The sequence below is a fragment of the Aotus nancymaae genome, unplaced genomic scaffold (assembly GCF_030222135.1).
Source record: "Aotus nancymaae isolate 86718 unplaced genomic scaffold, 86718_ANA_hifiasm-v0.15.2.pri h1tg000059l, whole genome shotgun sequence".
Taxonomy (NCBI): domain Eukaryota; kingdom Metazoa; phylum Chordata; class Mammalia; order Primates; family Aotidae; genus Aotus; species Aotus nancymaae.
In genome coordinates this window covers 22,143,743-22,170,392 of record NW_026988473.1, presented here as the reverse complement: position 1 = coordinate 22,170,392, position 26,650 = coordinate 22,143,743, and the positions used below count along the sequence as shown (strand labels likewise).

Genomic DNA, 26,650 nt, shown 5'->3' with positions numbered 1-26,650 from the left:
ACCAGAAATACGTATTTTTAAGTTAGCAATGTTAAACTTTTAGTAACTCTGCTGAATCTCTTCAAATTAATCAAGCCTATATTTCAAAATACAGAAAGGGTTCTCAGAAAGCCATTTACTTATTTCTATACTCAGGTCTATTAGTGAGTAATATTTTTGTTCTACAATACTGTCTGATTTATTTATAGTATTTAAATTAATATCAATTAATTTGACCAACTATTTATATAGAGACTAGACTGTATTTGAATCTATGTCTCTTAAAGCCTACTCAGATTTTGACTAAACAGAAGGAAAATTTTTCATCACTGAGCAAAACATTTAAGTATATAACTTCATAAATACTCTCACATAAGGAATGAACCAATCTTAAAAGAAGAAAACATAATTCTACCAAACTTTTGAAAACCTGGACTTTAAAGTTCTTTTGTGTCATGATGGCGCTATCACTATTCCAATAGTTTCCTTGAGAAAAAAAAATGAACAGAATTCATATTTTCTTGGAAGAATTATTTCATTTGTAATTCAACTGGCTACCTACGAACTTAGATTTACCCTGATGCTCATCTTCCTTTAATTAATAAAACTGAGGAGTTTTTTTGTTGGAGATATATCTCATACCAATGGGGAAAAATAAAATAATTATGTCTTCATTCCTCTTTTTTGAGTAAGAGCTCACTGGCCAGGCACGATGGCTCATGCCTGTAACCCCAGCACTTTGGGAGGCCAAGGCAGGTGGATCACCTGAGGTCAGGAGTTTGACACCAGCCTGGCCAACATGGTGAAACCCTGTCTCTGCTAAAAATACAAAATTAGCCAGGTGTGCTGGCACATGCCTGTAATCTCAGCTAATAGGGAGGCTAAGGCAGAAGAATTGCTTGAACCTGGGAGGCAGAGGTTGCAGTGAGCTGAGATCACACCATTGCACTCCAGCCAGGGCAACAAGAGCAAAACTCTGTCTCAGAAAAAAAAAAAAGAAAAGAGAACTTACCTGAGTGTTTCTTGTGCTGATTATGATTAGATTAATTATTATGAAGGAAATGTAATAGAAATAAGGATGTTAAAAAAGATTAAAATAATACAGATTAATTTAAAAGATACACATTTAGGTAGTCAATACATATGACATATGTCATATATTAATGATATAGATGATATAAAATTATAACAATATATGATATATATTGTGTCATAATGAGAAGCTATTGATAAACAGGAGAAGTAGCAACAATAATGGCAACCAAAAAACCTTTATCAAAGCTGAATTAGTTAAAAGCTGCTTTTAAGAATATTTTAATAAAGGAAAAAAAGAAGCTGAGGACCTATACTCTGTTTAAGTTCTTGGAAAGAGAACAAAAACAAAGAAAAATCAGACCAGGAATTTGACCTTTTCTATTCATGTAAACTAATCGTAGCTCGGGGACAATTTCTAGGATTAAATAAAGTCATGTTTGACTGTTGGTGAACAAAATGTGGCAATCCTTAATGTTCTTGATTTTGGATTTACCTTCTCGGACTAAATATGAAATTGTTATGGGAATGAAAAGTCTAATGAGGATCAGGCAATGAAACTAGCAAGATATACTTGTTTCACACAGAAAAAGTAGTCTATTTTTCTAATAAAAATTATTTTAATGCCCTGCTTATATAAAAATAAAATTTGATGTTTTACTATCTTATATTTTACAACACATACACAGCAAGTGAAAGAAACCAAAATATTTGACAAAATATATAGAAAGGAATACTGTTATAAATATCAAAAGATTTTATAACTTTAAGCTCCCACTGCCAGAGACATGATAAGAATAATTAATTCCTTTGTTCCTTTCATTTCTCAGTGTTCTCATTGTGAACACTCATGCTTTATTAATAACTTCTGGCATTTTTGCACTGTATGTCATCCACAGGCCTCAGAAATTACAAACACTAGATTAACCTAAGGGGAATTAAGTAGCAAGTCACCACATTTTCCTAATAGAGAATTTGAAACCCAGAAAGTCAGACTTGCTGAATATGAAGGAGCCCTGTGGAGTGGGTCAGAATTACCTTTGACCTATGAAAAGTGAGGTCAGTCTACTGCTATAGGCAATAAGTCCACCCCAATAATGAGTTAAGGAGCAGTGAAAAAAGAAAAACTGCTACTAGCTGACCGAACTAGTTCATATTGCTTAAAATAATCCTCAAATATCATAGGAATATATGGAGAAAACAAAATGCAAGGCACAGAAAGCTAAAAATCAACAAAAACTCCTTTATATTTGTAAATAATTTTATAATTGACAAATATTTAATTTAGTCTCTTTATAACTCCATGTGCTTTTCAACAAATGGACCATGAAGAGTTAATGTTGTGATTTTGTTGTTTTCCATCCCTTTTCTTTCCAATGGAATTTAAGCTCAATGGAGGCACTGTTGTAAACTCTTCTCTCAGAAACTTGCACATGGAATGTAAAAAATATATCTTGAATAGTGTTGAATGAATGAACTTAGAGAATAACAGGCTGAACTAGAACAAGACTGCAGGCTTCCTGACACTCAGTCCAGAGTTCTTTTCTTACATCATGTAATAGGCTCATAACAGGCAATAAATAAATAAACGAACAAACATAAAAAGAGAGGAAAGAAGGAAAGGAAGGGAAGAAGGGGGGGAGGGCAGGAGAGGGGAGGGGAGGGAGGCCAATAATTAGCTTTCCATAAAATATTGGACTAATGTGAAACCTCAACACAGAAATAACTAGGTAAAAGTGGCAAATGATGATTGTTTATTCAAGTTACAGAGAAAACTGAAGAGTCAACAGAGAGGATAGTATAAAACACCTATAAAATTTAACTTAGTCAAACTGGAAAGGGGGTATGTTTCTTTCTTTTTCTTTTTTTTTTTTGAGACACAGTCTTGTTCTGTATCCTGGTCGAGCACAGTGTTGGCTCACTGCAATCTCCGCCCCCCAGGTTCAAGTGATTCTACTGCCTCAGCCTCCCAAGTGGCTGGAATTACAGGTACACGCCACCACGCCCAGCTTAGTTTTTGTATTTTAGTAGAGACGGGGTTTTGCCATGTTAGCCAGTACGGTCTCGATCGCCTGAACTTGTGATCTGCCCAACTCAGCCTCCCAAAGTCCTGTGATTACAGGCGTGAGCCATTGCCCCCAGCCAGGGGTTGTATTTCTAATCCAAAAAATAAAACTATTGAAAAGGTTCACCTTAAAGTAGTAATAAAGGTATAAAAAATAATTATTAAGGAAATATATATTACTTTTCATAAGCAGAGAAAACTTCAACAGTCACATAAATGACTTTTAGGTTTTTTAATTTCCTTGGTAATGACCTTTTCCTTCTTCGGAATCTACTATAGTTATACTTCACTTACACACAAACACACACACACACACACACACACACCCGTATCACAATTTTAAATATAGCACTCTTTTGTTTTTTGGAGACACAGTTTCACTCTTGTCACCCAGGCTAGAGTGCAATGGCATGATCTCGGCTCCCTGCAACTTCCAACTCCTGAGTTCAAGCAATTCTCCTGCCTCAGCCTCCCCGAATAGTTGAGAATCAGGGCACATGCCACCATGCCCTGCTAATTATTAGCAGACACACTGTTTCACCATGTTGATCAGGCTGGTCTCGAACTCCCGACCTCAGGTGATCCACCCGCCTTGGCTTCCCAAAATGCTGGGATTACAGGGTGAGTCACTGCACCTGACCTAAACATAGTATTCTTTTATCATAATCTTTTTTTCTTCCTGCTCACTTATTCTAATTACAGAACTGCATCCTAACACATCTTATTCACCACTTATTTTTTTCCTTCTTTGATATGTCCAGTTAGTGCTCATGGAATATCAATTGCTCCCCTATATTTCCTGTTCACTGTTGTAGTTCATTTGAATATGTGACGGGGTTCTAGCGAATAGAACTGAGGGCATACACTATACATCACTTCACATCTGATGCATTACTGAGTCCTTATTCTCCTATCATGGCAAACTTACAGTCATGTGATGAGAAGCCTGTAAGCTCATATCTTTGACCATACATCAAATCAAGACATTTCCCCACTTGCCTCATTGCTTGAATGACAAATAAACGTTGGTGGTATGAAGCCACTGAAATGATATCATTTATTTGTTTCTACAACAAATCTAGGGTACAGCAAATTATCCTAATGTAACATTCTCCATTGGTTCTCCACAACAGCAGCCAGACAGAACACTGAAAAAATATGCATAGCATTGTATTATACCTTTCTAAAAATATTCATTGTTTCCCATTAAACTTGCATACAATTCAAATCGTTTACTATATCCTATAAGGGTCACACTATCTGACCTCTGTCAGATTCCCAGAACTCACCTCTCTCTGCTCATTCATTCTCTGACTTTGATTCTCTTGCTCAGTTCTGCCCACGCTTTGTACTCCCTGTGCTTTCTGCTTGCAGAGCTCATTTCTAAGATCTTCACAAATTCGGAATTAGTTCAAACACAGTCTTCTCAAGAGCTTAACCCTTACCTAGTCAAATGAACATTCTCAATTTCTATGTTCTCTAGGACTAGAGTTAGAGTTTTGGTGGCTAATTTTCATACAATTCATGTAGCCCTAAAATTATTTATTTGTTTACATGTTTATCATGTGCATGCACTTTGAATTCCTTACTTTCAGGGACACCATTATTTTTGAATCACTGTAGTCTGGAAACATGGCAAAGTACCTGTTTCCTGTTTCCTGTAATACCTATGCATGAAACAATGCATAAGGTATTACATGGTTTTCCAGACTACAGGGATTTCAAAATACATTATTTTTAAAATAATGTATTCTGGAAACATGAAACAACATCTGTTGCATTGTAGTCACTAAACTTATATTTACTTAATGATAAATAAATCAGGAGGATAATTTTGCAAAGAGATTAGTATATGAAGAAAATATAATTCAGATGAGGTGACGTCTGAGACGTCAGCTGAATAGTAAGATGTTACGGACTTGCAATGTTTTGGAGACAGAATTTTCCACAGAGAGTAGATAGCAACTGTAAAATCCTAAAGGCTGGAAGAAGCACAGTGTAGCCCTGGAGGAAAAATGAGGTCAGTTAGTCCAGGGAATATAGAGAGCCTTGGATTCTTTTCCCAATGTTGTGCCTTTGCCTGGGAGAGGAGAGCTGGTCCTGCCCAGAGAACAGAGAGCAGTTACATAATTTATACCCACACATGAAGCCTGGGATAAGAGTACAAGTGCTCCCTCCCTGTGGCTTTCTTGCTAACAATACTCAACCTGGCCCCAGGCCCAGAACCCAAAAACTCATACAATGCCTCAACAAGAGAGATTCTCAGATATATTATTGTTCTAAAAAATGAGCTTCATAAAAAATATATATTCCTCAATATTTAAATCCTGGATTTTTCTAAAAAATGAGCTTCATAAAAAATATATATTCCTCAATATTTAAATCCTGGATTTTTTTTTTAAACTAGTTTCAGGACAGGTCTACTGATGAGAGTAGCCTAAGGAAGAAAACAGAAATTTCACTTACTTCATGCCCTACATTTTCAATCATTGTGATAGGCAATATAGTTGTCCCACTTTATCCACAGAAATATGTTCCAAGATCCCAAGCAGATGCCTGCAACTGCAAATGTTAGTGAACCCTATATATATTATGTTTTTTCCTGTACATACATGCCTATGGTAAAGTATAATTTCTAAATTAGGCACTATACGAAATTACAATAATAGCAATAAAATAGAACATTATCACAAGATGCTATAATAAAAGTAACAATACATGAATATATGTATAATATGTGAAAGTGATAATACATGCAATATGTGAATGTGATCTCTTTCTCTCTCCCTCTCATTATCTTATTGTATTACCCTCACATATTTTCTGACTACAGTTGACTATGGGTAACTAAAACTGTAAAGTAAAACTACAAATAAAGACTAACTACTGAGGCTGAGTGTGGTAGCTCACACCTGTAATCCCAGCACTTTGGGAGGCTGAGGCAGGTGGATTGCCTGAGGTCAGGAGTTCGAGACCAGCTTGGCCAGTATGGTGAAACCCCATCTCTACTAAAAAATACAAAAATTAGCTGGACATGGTGGCAGTCACCTGTAATCCCAGCTACTTGGGAGGCTGAGGCAGGAGAATCGCTTGAACCCGGGAGGCGGAGGTTGCAGTGAACTGCAATCACACCACTGCACTCCAGCCTGGGCAACAGAACGAGGCTCTGTCTCAAAAACAATAATAATTATAAGAACCAACTACTGTATCAAAATGTGCACATATTTGCCACTGGATGTCAGAAGATGTAAGAATTCCACAGAAATCACATATATTTTTTACATAAAAATAGAAGGTTAAGAAAATAAAAAGCTTTAGTCTGATACTATATTCTTGTTGACTCATTTGAATAAGACAGCAAATGAGTAGTAATACCTCATACCTACAATGGAAAGACTTGCAGACACAAAAAGCAAGTGTGTACAATTTTTTTTCACTAATGTGCCCAGTTGCACCACAGAGGTGGTTATTTTCAAGATGCAAAATCTGCACTTTTTTTAGGCCACTAGGAAAACTATTCAGAGCAACTCACAATTATGCAGTGCCTAATTGCCTCATTTGCTTTTCTTCTTTCTCTTCACTCTTGTTGTGGGCAAGCTAATGGAGGCCAAAATCAGTTTTAGACCTAAGATCCCAAGAGTCTACTCTTTGATATGCCTTCAGTGATTTAGATCTAGTTTTTATCTTGGCAGTTTGTGGATTTTTATTTGGGGCAGGATTAAACTTTGGCATAACAATTTGCACTAACTAATCTCAAAGGACTGTTTTCCACTAGAATGGCAATTGATTCATTTTCACTTGGAAATCAGCCAGTTGGACTAAAATGCTACGTCAGTTGGTGCACCAACACTGACTTTCTTGAGAAGAGAAAGCAATGAGAGATAGAAAATGGAAGTTGAAAGATAGACAAAATATTTGGTAAAGAGGACTGGAAGATGAGAAAAAGAAATATTTGTCATCAATCTCAGTCTAAATGCATGTGCCTCTTCTAAAGACATAAACTTGTTAAGTTGATGAAAATATTATTTTCTTTATATGATCCGAAAGCCTAGGCAGTCTCAGTCTAAAAGTCAAACTGACAAATTTTTATTTTCCAACTTTTCTTTTTCCAACCCCCACAAGAATTATCTCCATTGCGTTCTTACTCATCAGTTTCAGACCTCTGATTCTTAATTTGACCAAATTAGCAAAAATTGGTATAGTTTTTTTATTTGTATATTTCTCATTGGATTAATAAGAGGACTACATCTTATTGATTAAGGAAACATTAAAATTTAATAGAAACCTACCTTTAAGTATATACAAAAGGTTATTCAAGGGACTATATCTGACATATATTAGCACCAAATTAATGCCAAATGAATTAATTTATTGTCTATTTACTATTTGCTATGTTCTGTTATGGTGTTGATATAATTGTTCATCTGAAAGATTACACTATTGAGAAATAAACCAGGAGAACAGGCATGAACAGTACTATCCATGACAAATCCAGAGGAGAAATCATTCTAGGCTCTAAGGATACCAACACTAAATCAAACTGAAGGAAAGCTAGAACATACAAGGTTGAATCTGATGTGACCCTTTCCCTCAAGGACACAGAAAAATGGTACTAGAGGCATATTTGGAGATGCTACACATGTCTGCCTTTAGGTTTGTCCATTCAACATCTATTAAATACTTTAAATGTTCTTTGTGGCTCTTTTGTCTTAAGCACTAAGGCCTCAATAAGAACTGTATAAATGGTCCCACTTTCTATTCCATTCCTAAGAGAACAGGTAGCAGAAATTCAACAGTGAAGGCATTCCCATTCATAAACATCAGTAGTGTAGTGAACAAAGTTTTTGGGCTTTATTTTGAAATGTATTTTCAGAAGAAAAAAGGAAATGGACATCGTTGATTTCAGAAGTTTAGGTATACGAAGTGTTTTGTGTTTAATTAGAAAGTTTGAGCCCCAAATTAACTTGTAATGTTTCCTGGAATGACCCTATTGACCTGTGTGTCTAGAGAATGAGAACTTAAATATGTCTGCAATTAATCCTCCCACTTCTCACCTACTTGATAACTTTCCTTCATAGAAGACAAGCTTTCATTGCCCAATTTGTGGTTCATGGTTTGCCAGGGAAGAAAGTTTATAGTTTAGCCCTTTTGATTTCATTGGAATTTAATAAATAATCTATAACAGTATCCAATGCAGCCTTATATGGAATAAGTACTCAGTAAAAATGTTCTGATTCTGTCCTTTCTTTTGAACATAAGTAAATTATTCTCTATAGAGTATCCATAATTTTTGATTTACCCAGAATTGTCATGTTTTTATGTGTGTTACCGCAGTGTCTGGTCCACACAATGACTCCTTTCACTCTCTAAAGTGTTCCATTTTAGGTCATCCAATCTAAGACTACCATATTTACATAGTTAATGCCTTTTTCCTCTAATATACTTCAAACTTTTCAGTTCAATCTAGCCTAAAAGTAAGAACGTCTTTATTTCTTTCCTCCCATCAATATCCAATTGATTATACTGGATACATTACTTATTCAGTCATTCAAATGTTTCACGTATCTTCAGTGCTGAGCATCATGTTAGATCCTGGAGATAGAATGCTGAGCAGGTACATATAATTCTGTCCTCATAAAACATGCAGATGTCTGGTGACTAAAGCTTAAAAAGGTGAAATCTAAAGAAAATCTAAGAAAGCTGTGCTACTAACTACCAGGAAGTGATTTGCCAGCCTCAGTCAAGTTCTCATTCAAGCAAGGGAAAGAAATCGTGTCTGTCCTGGGCCTCAGCAGAGAAGCTAAAGATCTCAGGTTCTAATGGGATAGAAGGAACTCCTGCATCAGGCACAGAAGAATCTCATTATACTCAGAGACCACTTGTGGAATCCTCGGTTTCAGTACCATAATGTGGCTTCCATGGCAGGAGAAAGAAAGCATTTCATTTTGCAATCCAAATAAGATAGGAATTCAAAATCAGTATAGTGATTTCATTCTAAAGAGTACTTTTAATTCTTTCCTGAACAATCTACTACTGAGTTAGGCCTCAGTGACACACTGTGCTGCCAACTACCTGGTTTTGTGAGACCCTCAGCTCTCATATGATGTATGAACCAATTATGGCTTTTAGTGAGTCATACTATGATGATACAGGAGATAGCATAGGCTACTAAGATGTAGTAGACAGTATTATAGGAAGCCTAACAGCCTGGAAAAGGCACCTAATTTTCTGTATCAGGAATTAAAAATGTGAGTTATACCTTCCTGTTAGTTTTAAAAAGAAAAATATGTTAATTATGGCTCACTAGCTCTGACTTATTTAGATTTGTAGATCTGTTCGGATGTCTATTCTCCTTTAAATACAAATAAATCTTTTTCTTATTTTGTTTAAATTTTTCTGGACCCACAGTTGATTCATTCAATCAGTATAAAACATGCATTGGGGTCTATGCTGGGTTGCAGAAATAAGTACTTCCTCTGACTTTGCCTATTAAAGAAATTGGAAATGAATAGTAGTAATACTACTACTATGGAAATCATAAAATTTCGTCCCTGGAAAAATGTAAGTTGAGGTCAGAATACAATTTGTTAAAACAATGCCTAATATATAAACAATGACCAATAAATATTATAAATTGATGCTGAGATTTCTTATGCTTACATTGATTAGAAAGGTATACTATATAAACTGTTAAGGTTTTCAAGATCTGTGAGTCTTTGATACATTAATGGTACACTTAGCACTCCCGTATTAAGACACATATACCAATACACATGCACACGCATGCATAAATACACCTATTAATATATCTAAAGAAAGTATTAGAGTTCAACAGACCAAACAGTGTATTTTAGCCACACATCTAAAAAATTTTCTCCTACAGTGCCCAAGTTACCCAACCTGTATTGAAGTAGATCTTCCAATCTACAAAGGATAAAAAAAATCTGAATGCTGACATCAATAATTTCATGCATAAATTACAACCTATACATTTGATGCTGGTGTCAATAATCCCTAGCTTAAAAGATGATTAATTGTATTTTTCATTTCTAAAACTTTGTCATAATCTAGACATTTCAGAGACTTGTATTCGTAATGCTACCACTCTCTGTATTATTTTCACAGTTTATATTTTTTCAGTTATACTATGTCACTTTGTGGTCACAAGTTCAGTGATCTGCATGGTACTTTTAAAAATTATCTCCATTTTACAGATGAGAAAACTGGCTTAGAGATATTGGGTGACAATATACAACGTTATAATTATACAGGAATGAAGATATGCTTTAACCTTTGGTCTTATTCCACTTGCAGAACTAAGGACATTAAACCCACATTTTCAGAATTAAATATATGTATCCTCTTCTTTTTTAGAATTATTTTTCAGAGTAGTAAACCGAACCATAGGTTGAAAATGACAATCATAATAATAATGATTAATCATGACTGACATTTTGAGTGCTGTTGTCTTAAAATATCACTGTGTCAACAAGATTTCCCGCAGTTTAATTTCTGCTGCTGAAGGGAAATACCCTCATTTGTATTTCCTGCAGGCAACAGCTTGTGGAGCACTGCCTGCGAATCCCAGCCTCCAGGCACCGTAGTGCCCTATCTGGAGCTTTCATGCAAATGTCTCATTGTACTCAAGCAAAATTACAAATTGATTACAAGTCACATAAACAGGGATCATCTTAATCATCACAGAAGTTTAGCTGCCTCTGGGCTGAAACATGGCAGCTATTTAATCACAAAATACTATATTCTTCAATAGCGCAGGACAGTGTGAAAAATGATCTCTCAAATGCAGCATTCAGTTATAGTTGCACTAGCGTCAAAACAGTGTAAATATATTAGAGACAATCCAAAAGAAGATTAAAAAGTAGTGAAGTAATGAATTAGCAAACTGACATACAGAGAGAGGTTAAAATTAAAATATAATGGACTCAGAGGCAGACTCGAAATATAATAGAATCCAGTCAGATGACTATAGGACTCCATCAGCCATATGAGCCTGGAAAAGTCACCTAAATATTACAGACCTCAACGTTCTCACCCAGGAAGATACTGAGACTACGTTATCTCTAACATCTTTTCCATGAGTAGAGTTCTCTTATTCTATATATGCATATATTTTTAAAGTACTTCTTTTTTTAAAAAAATGCTAATATAGGACAAAGATTAATAGATACAAATAGTGCCCCAACCAAACCTGAAAAATGTATACATTTTATTATGTGAATTATTAATTTGATATTTGGCATTCTCTCCTATCTTAAAAGATGATAAAGTCATCTCTAGCTGTTTTAAAATCTATCACTGTACCCTACCAAGCAGGTCTGCCATTGAGAAATAAACAGTGTGGTTAATGTTGAATGGTTAACGTACATTTTATAGCAGCCACTCTGAGTTGGCTTTTTAAAAAAATAAACAAAAAATAATATAAGTAGAAATTGTGCTCCTGCCAAAAATATAAACTGTCTTTTAAAAGCCAATATATGAATAAAACCCTAGGTGGGACTGTTAAGAAAATATGACAATATTTATGCTCAGTAATTTTTTAATTTATCAATGATACCCCCAGCTTCTTCCATTTTACTTCCTGATCAATGTAAAAGAGTTGCACTTACTTACAAAAAAAAAAAAAAGAAAGAAAGAAAGAAACAAAAACAAGATCAATTACTTGGCTTTTTTCTATATATCAAAGTAAAACATTTAACAATGTTAACAAGGAGAAGGGACTTTTTATTCAAAATTATTGCAATAGGGGAGAAAAAGAATTCAGTCTGAATTCCATTCTCCTAAAACAATGATCTGGAGAGTCTTAAAGAGCCTAAAACTCTTTGGGGGTTGGGTTTGGCACATATGAAACCCTCAGTGAGAATTAGCTATCATAATTGTCATCATCATCAACATCATTTCTATTTATATTATACTAATAGTAAAAGGATTTCTCAGCAATTCTGAGGTACTACCAAGGTTGACAGACCCTAGATTTAAATTTGATTCCAGAATAAGTATTATATGTGTTTTAATTATAAAAAAGATGAATAAGATATTTGTAATTTGCATGCATATAATGGCTGTGGTTTAAAATAGTAAATGAAATAATAAGGAAGGAGGCACTGAGGAGAAACTCAGTGAAATGAATCAGAACTATTTTAATAACTAAGGAATTTAGAGTCAATATAATTAACAAGTGAATATCCAAGATACTCAAGTCATTGCTGAAGCTACGGGAAACAAAGCTTTTCAAAAAATGGATAGACTTTGCATGTAGACCAAATCATGATATAAGTTCACATTAATCTTCAAGGTGTGATAACAATTCAAGACCACCATTACAGCAAATGTGAGACATATGCCAAGATGCATTAATGAAGATGAGGATTTTGGGGAAAGCTCTCCATCAGAATAAGCCAACTGGTATTCTGTTAAGCTCCACCATGACTTAATGTAGGGATTTGACCACTTATCTTTAATTCAACTCTAATCAAGCTAAAGAGGGAACTTTAAGATATGAGAGTGGTTATTCCAGAATGATTATGTATGTGTTATTAATTCTTATAAATTTATAATCATGCATTCCTTGATATTTATTCAGTCTCTTTCCATAAGAAATAGTATTAGAAAAATAAGCAATTATTTAAATAATCATAACTTATTATTACAAAAATCTGTCATTTAGGCTGAAATTGACACATTTAATTGAGACTCTGGTACACAAAAGAGAAGGCAGTCATTTAGGAAGCTTTCCATTGGTTTTGGAGCTTTCATAAGTGCATGGATCAAGGCTCTGTAAATTATCAGTGGTTCTTCTCTACTTATTGAGAAATAATAACAAAATCAAAAAAAAATGATTAAAATGTTAAGTGCTTTGAATATGCGTTAACATGGTGCCATAGATGGAAGGAAAATGTTAGGAGAAAGAAACAGGGAGGAAAGCATAGTTTAATTCCATTCCAGTGGCACTTAGTTAAAAGTATCTGAATGGAGACATTTTATAGGTAACTGGGAAAAATAATATCTAACTTTAAGTCAACACTCAGGTAAATTTTAAATTTTAAAACAGTATACGATTACTAGGGAAAAAAAGAAAAAACATGCATATAGGTATTCTGGTGAATGGATGCATATTGAGCTTTAGGGAAAAGTCGCAAAATAGAATAATAAACAAGTAATTAATAGCTTTTGAAGGAGGACCACAAAAATGTCATATATTATATGACTGGGGAGAACTGTTACTGTTGAAATCTATTTCCCAATAACTCTATCTCCCTATCTCTTACAGCTATTGCTTTTTAATTCTACCATGAGAACTCTGAAAAATAAGTGCAATACTTCATGTCATAGGTCCTTCAAAATGGCAATAATTATTTCTTTTTCTTTTTTGTGGAATTGTATTCTTTGCATCTAGCCTAGAGTCTGCTAGGTTTTGAATAGTTTATATATACATCTTCAATGGTTGCATATTTGAAGACAGCCATCCTATTAGTCTAAATATTTTTCATTCCCTGGGTTATTTCTGTAAGTGGCCTTATCAGTCCTCTCACATTACCAGAATGCACAGCCATGTATGTACTGCTTGTTTGTCAGAGTCCTGCAGACTGTCGAAGCTCTAGTTTTATTTGGCTGTCATGTTTTCCCTATCTTGTTCAGGCTCTGGAGGAGTAACTAATCTAGGAGGTTACCAGGAAATCCTGAAGGCTCAAGCTACCTCAAAAAGAGGATCCCATTCTCTGTCTATGGGAATCCATCCAAACAGGGCCAGTGAGGTTTCCCTGGAATAGCTAAGCTAGAAGAACATGAATATATGCTAACCGTCCTGATGTTAATGGTAGAGGGTGTCCAGGTTCTTGGTGTCTTGAACAAAGAATTGGACAAAATGCACAACCAAAGCAAGGAAGTAATGAAGGGATTTATTGAAAATGAAAGTACACTCCATAGTGTGGGAGCGGGCTGTGCATAGGGGCTCAAAGGCCCTATTACAGAGATTTGTGAGTTTAAATACCCTCTACCCGGGGTACACTCTATGTAAATGAAGAGAATGAAGTAAAGTTGCAAAGTCATTTACTCAGTGTATGCCCTATAAAGAGGATATTTCATCTCATAGCTAAAGTGTGAATTGGGCTTATGTTTTCTGCCTCCAGACCCTATTATTCTGCCTCACTGCTACGTGAAGACAAATGGTTAAGAATGAGGATCAATAGAAATTCATGGAGTCAACTCCGAAAGTGAATGATACCATGTGATATTGTTGACCTCCTAGGTAGAGCTGCACCTAAATCAATTTAAACCCTGGGGGCTCATGTAAGAGCCAATAAAATCCCTTGTTTTACTAAGTTATAGTTTATAGATATTCCATTATGTGAAATTAGAAAATGATTTAACGAAAGTTGACACCCAAAAATGGCACACCACTTCTAAGCATGGTCTGATCTCTACAAAAGAGTTCTAATTAGATTTTAAAAAAGTGAATAAATAAGTGTTTTTTTGTCGTTATAATTTTCCCAACATATGCTTGTGACTTATGTATTGAAATGTTATGTTATTATTTGCTGATTCGTAGTCATCTGCCTCTTTCCATTTTTGGTCACCATGTTACCAACTACATTGATAGGAGAGATTTTTAAGAGATGATAAGCCAATTGGTTAACTAAGGCAATTAAATGTATGTTACCTTTAACTTTTCTTTACCTCTATATTTTCACTTATTTTCCAGGCTGAATATTTGGCAAGTGCCAGAGCTTTGGTTGCAGAGCAGAGAGATACACTTTTAGCATATATTTTAAAAATAAGAAATGATTCTTCACTTGAAAAAAAAAAAAAAAAAACCTGCTACACCTTATTATGTCTCATGGAGTATAAAAGGAGATTACTTTAAATACATTTTTTTTACTGACAAAATGGCATTGATAAGATCCTTGACAATCTAAACCTAAATGAAACAAACAAAAACATGGCAACAGGGCTCAGATGCACTTCTTTTTTTTTTTTGAGACAGAGTCTCCATCTGTTGCCAGGCTGAAGTGCAGTGGTGCAATCTCAGCTCACTGCAATCTCCACCTCCCATGTTCAATCGATTTCTCCTGCCTCAGGCTCCCGAGTAGCTGGGATTACAGGTGTGCACCACCACACCCAGCTAATTTTTTCTATTTTTAGTAGAGATGGGGTTTCACCATGTTGGCCAGGATGGTCTTGATCTCCTGACCTCGTGATCTGCCTGCCTCAGCTTCCCAAAGTACTGGGGTTACAGGCGTGAGCCACCGCGCCCAGCCAGATGCACTTCTAATTAATATTATAGAATAATAGTACTATTAGGATAATGAAATAGATAAATTCAAATAAAAGTCATTTGTGGTAAACCAAAAAGGTAGAGTTATCTGATGGAGTGGCAGTTTGTGAATGGGCATGTAAGTGTTGAAGAGGAATAACTTTACTCATGGAAAATGTGCTAGAGAATGTAACTTCTAGAGAAAGGCTGCAGAAAACCAAAAAGGCCTGGAAAAAATTACCTGACATTTTAGTGAAAATAAATGAAGGTGTCAGAAAGAAGCAGAAATTTTTAAAAATCAGTTTTTCCCAAAGTTAGATTAATTTCCTTTTTTCTTATACTTCAAACTGCTTCTTGAGCTTTTCATTTTAGTCAGATTGTTATCTTAAAAAACAGCACTAATGAAATTGCTGAAAGCATTAGAAAAATATGTAGAAAGAAGTAAGGTGCTAAAATCATCCATTATTAAGAGACTGTGAACTGTAAACATCAGACAGGGCACCCATCGCTGCAGAGGCAAATTGAAAGCTGAAAGAGATTTGCTTTATTGTCTCTCTGATTTAAAATTGATTGAAATGCATATACAAACGGAAAAGCTGTCAAAAGCTGCCTGTGGTAAGTTGCTAGCTCATCTTTTCATTCTGACCCAAAGCTTTAATGGTCAGGTACCTTTCAGGTAGCCGTTGAAGAAGGTAGGTTTTGAACCCATCATGTAGAAGTATGAACTGAGACCTCGACACTGGAGATGACCATTTCCTGGAATCTTTGCTGGTCACAGGGATTGTGAGCAGTGTATTTGCCCACAATGATGAAATCAGTGCATATGTCCCCATGGTCTGTATTGCAGTTAAAAAAAAATTCTTGTTTACAGAAATGAAAATGTCCTCAATCTTGAAAGGCATCAAAATGTCAAGTGAAAATAGGCTGAAGTGTTTTTAACAAGGCAAATCTAAGACAACATCTCTCACTATTTTGTTTCATTTTCCCTGTACCAACCCCTAATCAAGATATTGTAGTCCCACCTCTGACCTTGTTTTTCTTCCAGAATCTGCACTGCTACCCAAGCTTCTAAACCAAACTAAATTTTTAAGGCATTAATTTATGCTTGTCAACTGTGCACCTCAAATCCTTCAAGGACTCTCAACTGTGAATGTCCTAAGGAGACATTAAAATCCAAACTCCTCCAAAAAGGCCTTTATCTCAATAATCCAGTTCCACGCTTTTCCTCCATCATGAGCACTTACTGTTCTGCCAAAGTTTTCACCGTAGACTTCTCCTCAGACTAGTCTTCTCTTTACCACAGCATCTGACACCTCTGACCCAACACAATACGCTCCATTCTTCTTCTAAACATTCATGTGAATTATTTTCCTGATTTTAATAACTTACTCTAATTCTCTCTGTATTTACAAATTATATCCATTCAAATTATTATTATTATTTTCATTCAAATCTTAATGTCACTATGCATAAAATGTCTCAGGAAATATTCAGTTGTTTCTGCTGGAGTTAAGTCCTCAACATAGGAAAATAGTTTTAGAATGAATATGCCGTAACAGGGAAGATGCAGATTGTTTGTGCCAATGACAACATATTTTTTTAATTCAGCTCTTTGAGATTTTGTAGTGCTTTTTTGCTCTATGCACATACATACACCCATACACACATACAAAACCTATGATCATTTCTAGTGAAATAAAATAACTACCATTGAAATTAGTAATCATTCTATGAAATAAGATAGAAAATCAAGCCAATGGATAAAATGTCCTGTATATGATGAGATTTGATCAGTCTCAAAAGCGAAATGTCAGATGTTACTACCAGGCAGTTCCCTGATACCAACCACAGTGATAAAAGTCAATGAAATAAAAAAAGTGTTAACTCATATGTAGATCACTTGAAATCAAGAATGTGACACAACTTATTTTTATTGGGTTTTACCTTTCATGAAGATAAAAATTACTCAGATATTTAATGTGTTCTATTACAATAAAATTTTAATAAAGTGTTAAAAATTTCACATATTTGAAACATAACCACGTGCAATTTGAAAGAAGACTGTTTTGTTCAGCATAAATTCAATGTTAACAAATATGTTACATAAACACAATTTAAATCTGATTATAAAAACTTACAATATTGTTAAAAGCAAGCTGCTACCTAACATATGCAGAGAAGCACATGTTCTCAGAGACTACTTTATTGAGACACATATATTGATATTGTATCCAATATGTTAGATTGTAGTTTTTTTTCAAAAAACAACAATTTTTGAAAACATAATTAGCACAATTTTCTAAGAAAAAGATAGGATAGAACACAAGGATACGAATTCAGTGTACTTGATACATTAATTTGAGGCTAAGAATATTTGACATCATCATAATTCAGGTGAAAGAGCCTTCAGATGTTTCTGTTATTATTTTTCAGGTAATCATAAAAACTAAGTTAAAAATATTCATAATATTTAAGTGTTTGTGTTTAAAAATATTCTATCAAGAAAGTTGTCAAAAGTGTAATGAAAGCTGTATTAAAAATGTGAAAACAATGTAAGCTAAAAAGCATAAAACTATGAGGCTTTTATTATGTGTAAATCATCACTGTGTTTCATTAAAATGATCCTTAATTAAGGAAATTTGCTAGGCAAATACTGTCAGCAAACACATCACTAGTTATCATTTTCTTTATGTTTTATGTTTTAACTGCATTTCATTCACAGTTACATGCAATCCTAAAGTGATTTAAAAATTATTTTTGTAGTGGAATCTGTTGTATGTCCATATGACAGTTTAAAATATGAGAATTTCAGATACTATTTTACAGTGTTAATACTTGAACTCCAGACATTGTGGAAACAGGTTGCATATTTTGCTGCTAATGTTAGTAACCTAAGTCCAATTCACACTCACAAAACTACCTACCTTTATGTGTACACAGAATGTTAGCATTACAACTGAAGCTAAAGTTTAACAGGCAAGGAAAAATAAATTTGACTGTTTTGAAATATTAAATTGTCATTTAATAGCTGAAACCAAGGTGGCTTTTTTTGGTGGACATTTTTGAAAAGTTCTTAGTGAACATTTATGTTGGCAAAGGAACATTTTCAAATCCAATATTAACCAATGTTGGAATTCACTCAGGGTGGCTGGTAAAATATTATGGAAAATATTAGAGAAAGTTATAGATTATAGTCTCAAACCTTTTGGAAGGACAAAAGGTTTTACTGGGATAGGTTTAAGGCAGCCAATCCATTAGTTAGGGAAAAGGTCGGAATGATTAAAGGCTTTCCCAATTTAAATCTGTTTACCCCACATCCCTTTATCTCTACCCTAACTGCTTATGCATGTAAACTTTGTGCTGGATGGTTCTCTCAGGGGGATATCAAAGGGGAATTACACATCAATAGTGTTTACTCTGGGTTGAGAACCTAAAGCTTTTATCATTTGTAAAACCACTCTTCTAACTGTGTTAATTATCCCCAAGCATGTTGACTTAGAACCTCTGTTATGAATAAATGTGTGGATGTACAGGGGGTCTTGATCGATTGGTGGCAGTTGCCCTCTGAAAGCAGCCAATGACTATCCCTAGCCCACTTGAATCACTGTAATGGTGTGAGAGTGCTCTTATCATCTGTCGTTGAGTCAGGGTCTACAGGCCAGACCTCCGCAGGTGGTGATAAACATCTCAAACCAATCAATGAAAGCAAGTTATAGTTGAATATTGGTAAGGTAGTGATATAATTTTGAAAAATATAAATCACTGCTTGTCAAGCTATCAGAATTTAATTGGAAAGATAGAACAGGATGTAGGAAATAGGAAGATAGGACAAGTAGGAAGATAGGACACAGAAATATTTAAAATCCAGTTGCAATTATTTGTCTGTATATGAAGGATTTCTCAACACTGCCATGAAGACAAAATTAAGAAATAGATTAGGAACCAAAACTATTAAACTTTAAATAACGTACACCAACTTTTGTTCTAATTAATGGATTAGAGTTCCATGTAAGAATTTATTTGATAAAATTGGATCTATTGTTAAATGTGAAAACCACTAAATGAGAATTCTGTCAAGGATATAAGACAGATGGAGAGGTATCTCAGAAGTTTTGTTCTGTTTTCTTGTCAAAGAAGGTAGAAAGGGTGATTTCAAGATTGAGTTTATTTCTAAAACAAGCCTGATGCTGCATGTATCTGGCAGTTTACATAAATGAATAAGTTGATTAACAGGGTAATAGTGACTAGCTAAATATCTGTTCCCATTAATGTCTGGTACTACATGCTTTATGTAATCTATTTTATTAAATTTGGCATGTGATTGCACATTTTCTGTCTATCCAGTATCTTGGGGTATAATAGTTCTAAACCACTCTTACAAAAAGTGCTTTGAATGTAAAATTTAGGAAATTTTCTTCTAGTTATAAGCTTTTAAAAAAATATATAAGCCTCAGTGACTCAATAAACTTTTATTTTCCAAAATGGACTCTATGCTTCTGCAAAAGTCTCCAAAAAGTATTTTCTTTTGTATGTACACATACCTACATAAAAAATTCTTTAATCTTGTTTTTTTCAGAAGTTTTAGATTTATAGGGAAAATCTTACTTGTTTTCCTTCCCAAAGTATTGACAATAATTTCCATTCTCAGGTTTTCTTTATATTGGTATGGAAAGGCATATTGTCATAATCTGTTAAAGCTGCTATAACAAAAAATACCATACACTGGGTGGCTTCTAAGCAATAGAAATTTATTTCTCACAGTTCTGGAGGTTGAAACATCCAAGATCAAAAGATGCCCTCAGATTCAGTGTCTTATGAGGGTCATCTTCTGTTTCATAGAACTCATCTTCTCATTGAGTCCTCATATGATAGAGGGAGCTTGTTAGCTCTCTAGGATCTCTTTTACAAGGGCACTGATATAGTTTGGATGTTTGTTCCCTCCAAATCTCACGTTGAAACGTATCCCTAATGTTGGAGGTGGAACCTGGTGGGAAGTGTTTGGGTCATGTGAGCAGATCCCTCAGGAATGGCTTAGTGCCTTTTCATGGTAATGAAGTAGCATGAGATCTCCCTTCTCTCCTGCTCCTTTTCTCTTGCTCCCTCTCTCAGCATGTGACACACCTGCTTCCCCTTCACCTTCCTCCATGTGTGGAAGATTCCTAAGGCCTTCATCAGAAACAGATGCTGGTTGCATGTTTCCTGTACAGTCTGTGGAACTATGCAACAAAATAAACCTCTTTTCTTTGTAAATTACCTAGCCTCAGGTATTCCTTTACAGCAATGCAAAATGTACTACATAGACACTAATCCCATTCACAAGATCACAGCTCTCATTATCTAATCAGCCCCCAAAAGACCCACCTAATACACTGGAATGAGGTTACAATGTATGAATTTGGGAAAGACAAAACTTTCAGACCATAACACACATGTACTGGTACAAAGACAGTGCTCTAAATTATTCTCTGCAAACAAGTAACTTCCAAATATCTATTATTTGGACTTAAATTTTATTAGGTTTCTGAGTTCTTTCTCTCTACATGCAAGTTTTCTGTGTGAGGAAAACATATCTTCGACAGTATTAAAAAAAAAAAAAACCTAGATAACTATCTATTGAAGCACAAAGTACTAAAAGCCCTGTTGAAGGTTGAAAGGTAGGTTGGACTGGAGAGTGTTGTCTTTTACTTTGTTCTTCAATTGATGAGAAATTATTTGATCCTAAAATTTTAAAAGGATTTTAAAAAAATATTTTATAGTACCTAGCTAGAATTCCTTCTCTGAAAAGAAGTATGTCAAAATATGCATGACATGGGACAGGGGTCTCAGATGTCTGTAGTCTCTGGAAACCTTCTCAGGTGGGTTCACTAACCTACTTCTGAAATGAAACAACAGAAATTTCTTTATCACAGTTCTGGAAGCTGGAAAGTCCAAGATCGAAAGATGCCCTCAGATTCAGTATCTGATGATGGTCATCTCTGGTTCATAGAACTCATCTTCTCATTGAGTCCTCATATGATAGAAAGAGCTCGTTAGCTCTGTAAGGGTCTTTGCTGATAATAGCTTTGATGAATATACTCCTTTACAAATCTGCTGGAGTCATTTAGAGAGTAGAAGCAGCTGAAGATCTTTCCTATTTCTAAGGAAGACTGTAAACTATCTTTCAACACATTTTCAGAGATCTGATAGTCTCTATAATTTACATTTTGTTGGCTTTGTGAAAATAGGGGATAATTTTTACTATTGGCAGGTAGAACTGGCAGGAAAACAATTTTTGTTGAGGATTTCCAAAGAAAGCAAAATTGGATATATGTTCTGCAATGTAAGAAAACTGGAGACGTGCCAATGTGGTTAAAGAAATAATTGACCAGACAGTTGAAAATTTTCAGGGGGGAAAAAAACAATCGTTTGAACAAAGGCAACCTCTAAGTCAACAGTATGTATTAAGAGTACATCTCAATGGCTTTTATGAGCATATTTAAAATAATTCAACTGTTAAAATGCTGTGGGATGATTTTTAAATTTCTACATATGCATATTTGAAATATTGATTTTAGGCAGGCAAATTGCCAGGATATTGATCAAACATAAATAAAAGTTGTTTTAGATTAATTTCCTTGTTAACTAAAAACAAAATCAGAATAGTAAAAATTATTTTCATTATTTATATATCATGAGTTGACTAATGTTATTTAACACTTTGTTTAGGGACTGATTACAATGATACTTTGTGGGGAAAAAAGAGTTCATGTGTGACTGGAGCCCAGATGAGCTTTTATACCATCATGTAACGTAATTTGGTGGTGACCCTCAGATTGCTGCCAAGCAACCTGGCTGTATTGTTATCAACTAAAAAGCTAATTAAAAATATGGAGTATTGACATGTCAAGATGATTTTTAGATTCAGTAGATCTAAGATGAAGCTTATGAATATGTATTATTTTACAAATTTTCCAGGAAATTCTAATTCACCTTTATAATTCAAAACCATTAAATGATTTCTCCCATCCACCCCACCAAACCTAGAAAATGTGCACTGTCCCCTCATTGAAAGTTTTGTCTTCTCTTATTTCTAAGACTATGTTCATTTATATGGTCAACTGACACAATCAAGACAAGCCTGAATATATACATTCCATGAGGGAATTCTTCTGTTTTCAGTGTATTATGCATCCAGCACAGTGCTCAATCTTAGGTAGAGATGTTGTTTTAAATTTACAGCAAGACTTTCAGGGAGATTTCCTCATGCCCTTTTAAAAGATGAGGAAGTAACATCTCAGAAAGGTTAAATATCTTGCCCAAGGCCAAGACTAAAACCTTTGTTCCCCAAAACCTTTGCAAAGGATAACACCAATGTCACCACTATGTAAAAAGGAGCACTCCAGTGCCTAGAGATCAAGGTTTAAAACCTCCAGAGATATTTGCTACAGCAAAGAAACAAAGAAACACTAGTGGTGTTAATGGTTTCTTATCCCATTCTTAAGCCTTTTAGACTCTACTTTGTGACGTAATACACATGAAAACTTTCAATGAAGTCTCTCCTGCTCTTCAATTTTAGAGTTTTTTCAGTTAAAAAAAAAACCTCAGTTTTACTTCTTTAAGAATTGGGATAGCTTTAATCACAACTGCAAATTCTTGCATGCTCTTTCCTTGAGGGGAAGGATCTATGTCTCCCCTTGATTCTGGTTGAGCATCTCATTGAGTGAGCCAATAAAGAAAAATAGAATTGTCACAATGTGGGACTGCAAATGCTAGATCATGAAAGAGTATACAACTTCTACTTTACTCCTGGGAGCACTTAGCAGGCATGTAAAAGGGCTCAACTACCCTGAAGCTGCTACACTGAAGAGGCCACAGACAGGTATTCTTACTGACAATTTCTGCTGAGACCAGCCTTCTAGCTTTCTTTCCCTTCCGGGTACAGACATGTGAGTAAAGAAGCCATTTTGAGTCTGGGTGCAGTGGCTCACACTTTGGAGTGGCTGCACTCCAAAGTGCAGTAATCCCAGCACTTTGGAAGGCCAAGGCTGGTGGATCACGAGGACAGGAGTTGGAGACCAGCCTGATCAACATGCAGAAACCCCATCTCTACTAAAAATACAAAAATTAGCCGGGCATAGTGGCACGTGCATGTCATACCAGCTACTCGGGAGACTGAGGAAGGAGAATCACTTGAACCTGGGAGGCAGAGGTTGCAGTGAGCTGAGATCATGTCACTGCACTCCAGCCTGGGCAACAGAGTGAGAATCCATCTCAAAAAAAAAAAAAAAAGCAATTTTGGAAGTGGGTTCTTGGGTCCAATTCATTACCTTCCAGCTCAGATCCCAGTTTCATGGGGTAGAAGCAAGCCATTCCTGCTCTGTACTGTCTGAATTTGTATCCATGCAGAAAATAAAAAAGATGTTGCTTGATGTCACACAGTTCGTGGTGGTTGCAAAATTGCTATAGAAAGGAACAAGAATGGCAATCAGCTTGATTTGACTTTAGATTTTCAGTTCACTATTTCCTCTTTGTAGTCCAATAAGACCCTGCTCTACACAAACTGGCATCCCAGATTTTAACTGCTGCTTTACTTCACTAAGATTTCCCAGGGAAAAGCTTTCCCTAAACAGTGTATTCCTACTCCATTATTCTCTGCTACTCATTTATAGCCCAAATGGTCACTGCTGCTAAACCCAGGAATTTAGGCGTTAGCTACTAAACACAAATGGGGAAATATTTCTTTGGAACAATAGGGCTTGTTTTGGGGCTCTTGTTGGATATATTTTCTACCTCTAATTAAGAGCTGTATTAAAATACTTAACATGTGTTGACCAAGAAGACCTTCACATTTCCTTCACTTGACTAAACTTTAGGTGGGTTTCTTTCTGCGTCTAGACTGCAGATTTTCCTCTTAGTCTGACTCTTACAGAATACAGATGACCTATCCAGCAAGGTCCCTCTTCTACCTTTTCTTAGACCATTTACTTTAGGAAACTTGTACATTCTTTGCCCCTTGAGGTGTGAATCTTTTATAAAAACCTCTTGCTAGTTTTACAACCCAATAAAGTCTTTTGCAAGGACATAAGAGCAATGTCTTTGAAAGGTAATTATCAAGGCAGACAGTGGCCCTATCTTGCAGTCTCTGTGGGAAGGTAAGAACCTAATTTGGGTGAAATCCTCTCCCCCTGTTGTAAAACTACCTCCGGCCATGAAGACGGGAGAAAGTTTATTTTTCCTCTGGGCAAGGCCAATTAGCAAACACAAACTGTGGTATGGTATACACAGCATAGAATTTATCCTGAAATCAAATCTTCTATCTGCATTCATGGGCCATATAATATAACCATGTTATTTAAACTTCCTTATATGTCCATGTTTTCATTTTTAAAATTACAATAATAGACTATTTATGTGATGGCTAATAATTAGCTTATGTAAAATTATAAGCATAATTTGGCATGTGATAAGGGCTTCATAGATGTTATAACACTTCCTCTTCAGTTCTTGTTAAATTCATGAGCAGTTTAGGGAATCCCTGAGAAGGGCCTTCTACCACCAAAGAGAATGGGGCATACCGAGAATTAGAAAAAAAAAATCAAGCTCTTTATTAAGGGGAAAATACAAGAAAATAAACTCTACCGGTAGTGATTTATTAATATTTAGGAAGATTTAAAAAAATCACAAAGTTAATGCCACTTGCCTTAATATTTTACCCAGGAACTCTGCTAGACCAAAGAAAAATAACCAGAGTCTCCAGCTGAATTTACAGTTTTATGAAAATACAATATTCCTATTTGTAATCCAAAAATAAAATATATGACTCACTGAAACAATAGTTTAAAATGTCTTATTGAATTATTTATTAATTTTATTTGTGCTTTCCTTGGAGAGATATAATAGGTTGTTTTCAGTTGAAAATACTTTTTGAAATGATTTAAAAATTAAAAATACAAATGAGAAAAAAAATAATGGGAACAGCACAGTGGAAACATCATTTTGAAATATATAAATTAGTAAACTGTTACAGAGTTGTTGAGGGCAAGAAAAACAGGAAGAATAAGAGTCATTTTTTAAATTTGTGCTGCGTGCTAGACCACAGGCTAGATATTTGCATGTATTCATTTAATTCAAGCTCACAACAAATTTATGGAGTAACTTCTAAAATTCCCATTTTATAGATGAGTAAACAGAGGCTCTTAGAGATTATATAAGTGTTCCTTGGCCATAAAAGTGGTGATGGAGAGACCCTAGTGGCTTCTCTCTCTCCAGGTACACAGGAAATTACCATTCGCCACCTCTTTTGCAATTAGGTAGGGTCAGATTATTATTTCTGTATTGTGAACAGAAGTGACTGATTTGGGTCACTTCCTGACTGATGCATTTGAATGTAGACTTGAGAAACTTCAAAGTTCTATTTCCTTGCTGAGTTGAAATAGGAGCCACCACATCCCAAATAGTACAGCTACAAAACTGGAGCATGGGAAGCTGGAGCAATGAGTTTCTGCAAGGAGGGTAGTTGCTCCAGGAGTTACTCCATCTCACAGTGGGCTTTGTGTGAACAAGCAACACACTTTTGATGCATTCAGTGTGATTGAAGGCATTCTGATGGCAAACTTTTTATTTGTTTCCTACCTTTTTTTTTTTTCCCTTCAAAACCACGGCCTCAGTCCTTAATTTATATGGAGATTGTGCACCTGGATCCCATGAATTCTATTTTTGGGGGTGTGTAGGCAAAATCATCCAGATTTTGTTTGGTCTCTTAGTATTTTTACCATAATTTAATTCAGAGAGAGATACAATATTATGTTCTTACAGGCAAGAGACTTGTCGCTTACCTGATTTATTTTGTAAAAAATCTACTCAAGGAACATGTATGCATTTTCAAACCATTTGGATTCTTGATGTTTGTTTAAATAAAATTATTGTTAGTTCAAGACCATCTAACTCTTTTGATCTGTCAATCAGGGTGGTTAATAGTGAAAGGTTTATTGTAGCTCTGAATATTTCCACATCTAACTAAGAACAGCTTATAAGAGTGATTTTGAAAAAAATTCCTGGTTATAAACAGCAAAGCTATGATAAATAATTCAGCCTTTAAATACAGACGACATCCCTTAAAGGTAAAGAATGAATATACTCAGCATATTAATGCTTTTCAGATTTTGTTTTATGAGATGTTTAGCAATTTCAGATGAAATTATAAAAACTTTTATTTGAGAACTTTGAACATTACGTTTTTAAGTATATTAAATGAAAGACAGGGCATGAATACAGATGTTGCTCTTTAAGCATAAGTATTTCATATTTTAATAATGGCTCCAGGG

At 35.0% G+C, this 26,650-nt stretch overlaps 1 long non-coding RNA gene across 1 annotated transcript in view; it reads right to left on the bottom strand.

Annotated features, from left to right (window-relative positions):
- LOC105717293 (uncharacterized) overlaps positions 1 to 4,447 on the bottom strand; it is a 201,973-nt gene extending 197,526 nt beyond the window's left edge. The window contains exon 1 of the long non-coding RNA XR_001107499.2: positions 4,366 to 4,447. This is a non-coding gene — a long non-coding RNA (uncharacterized LOC105717293). The remainder of the gene's footprint in view (positions 1 to 4,365) is intronic.
- Between the last annotated feature and the right edge of the window lie 22,203 nt (positions 4,448 to 26,650).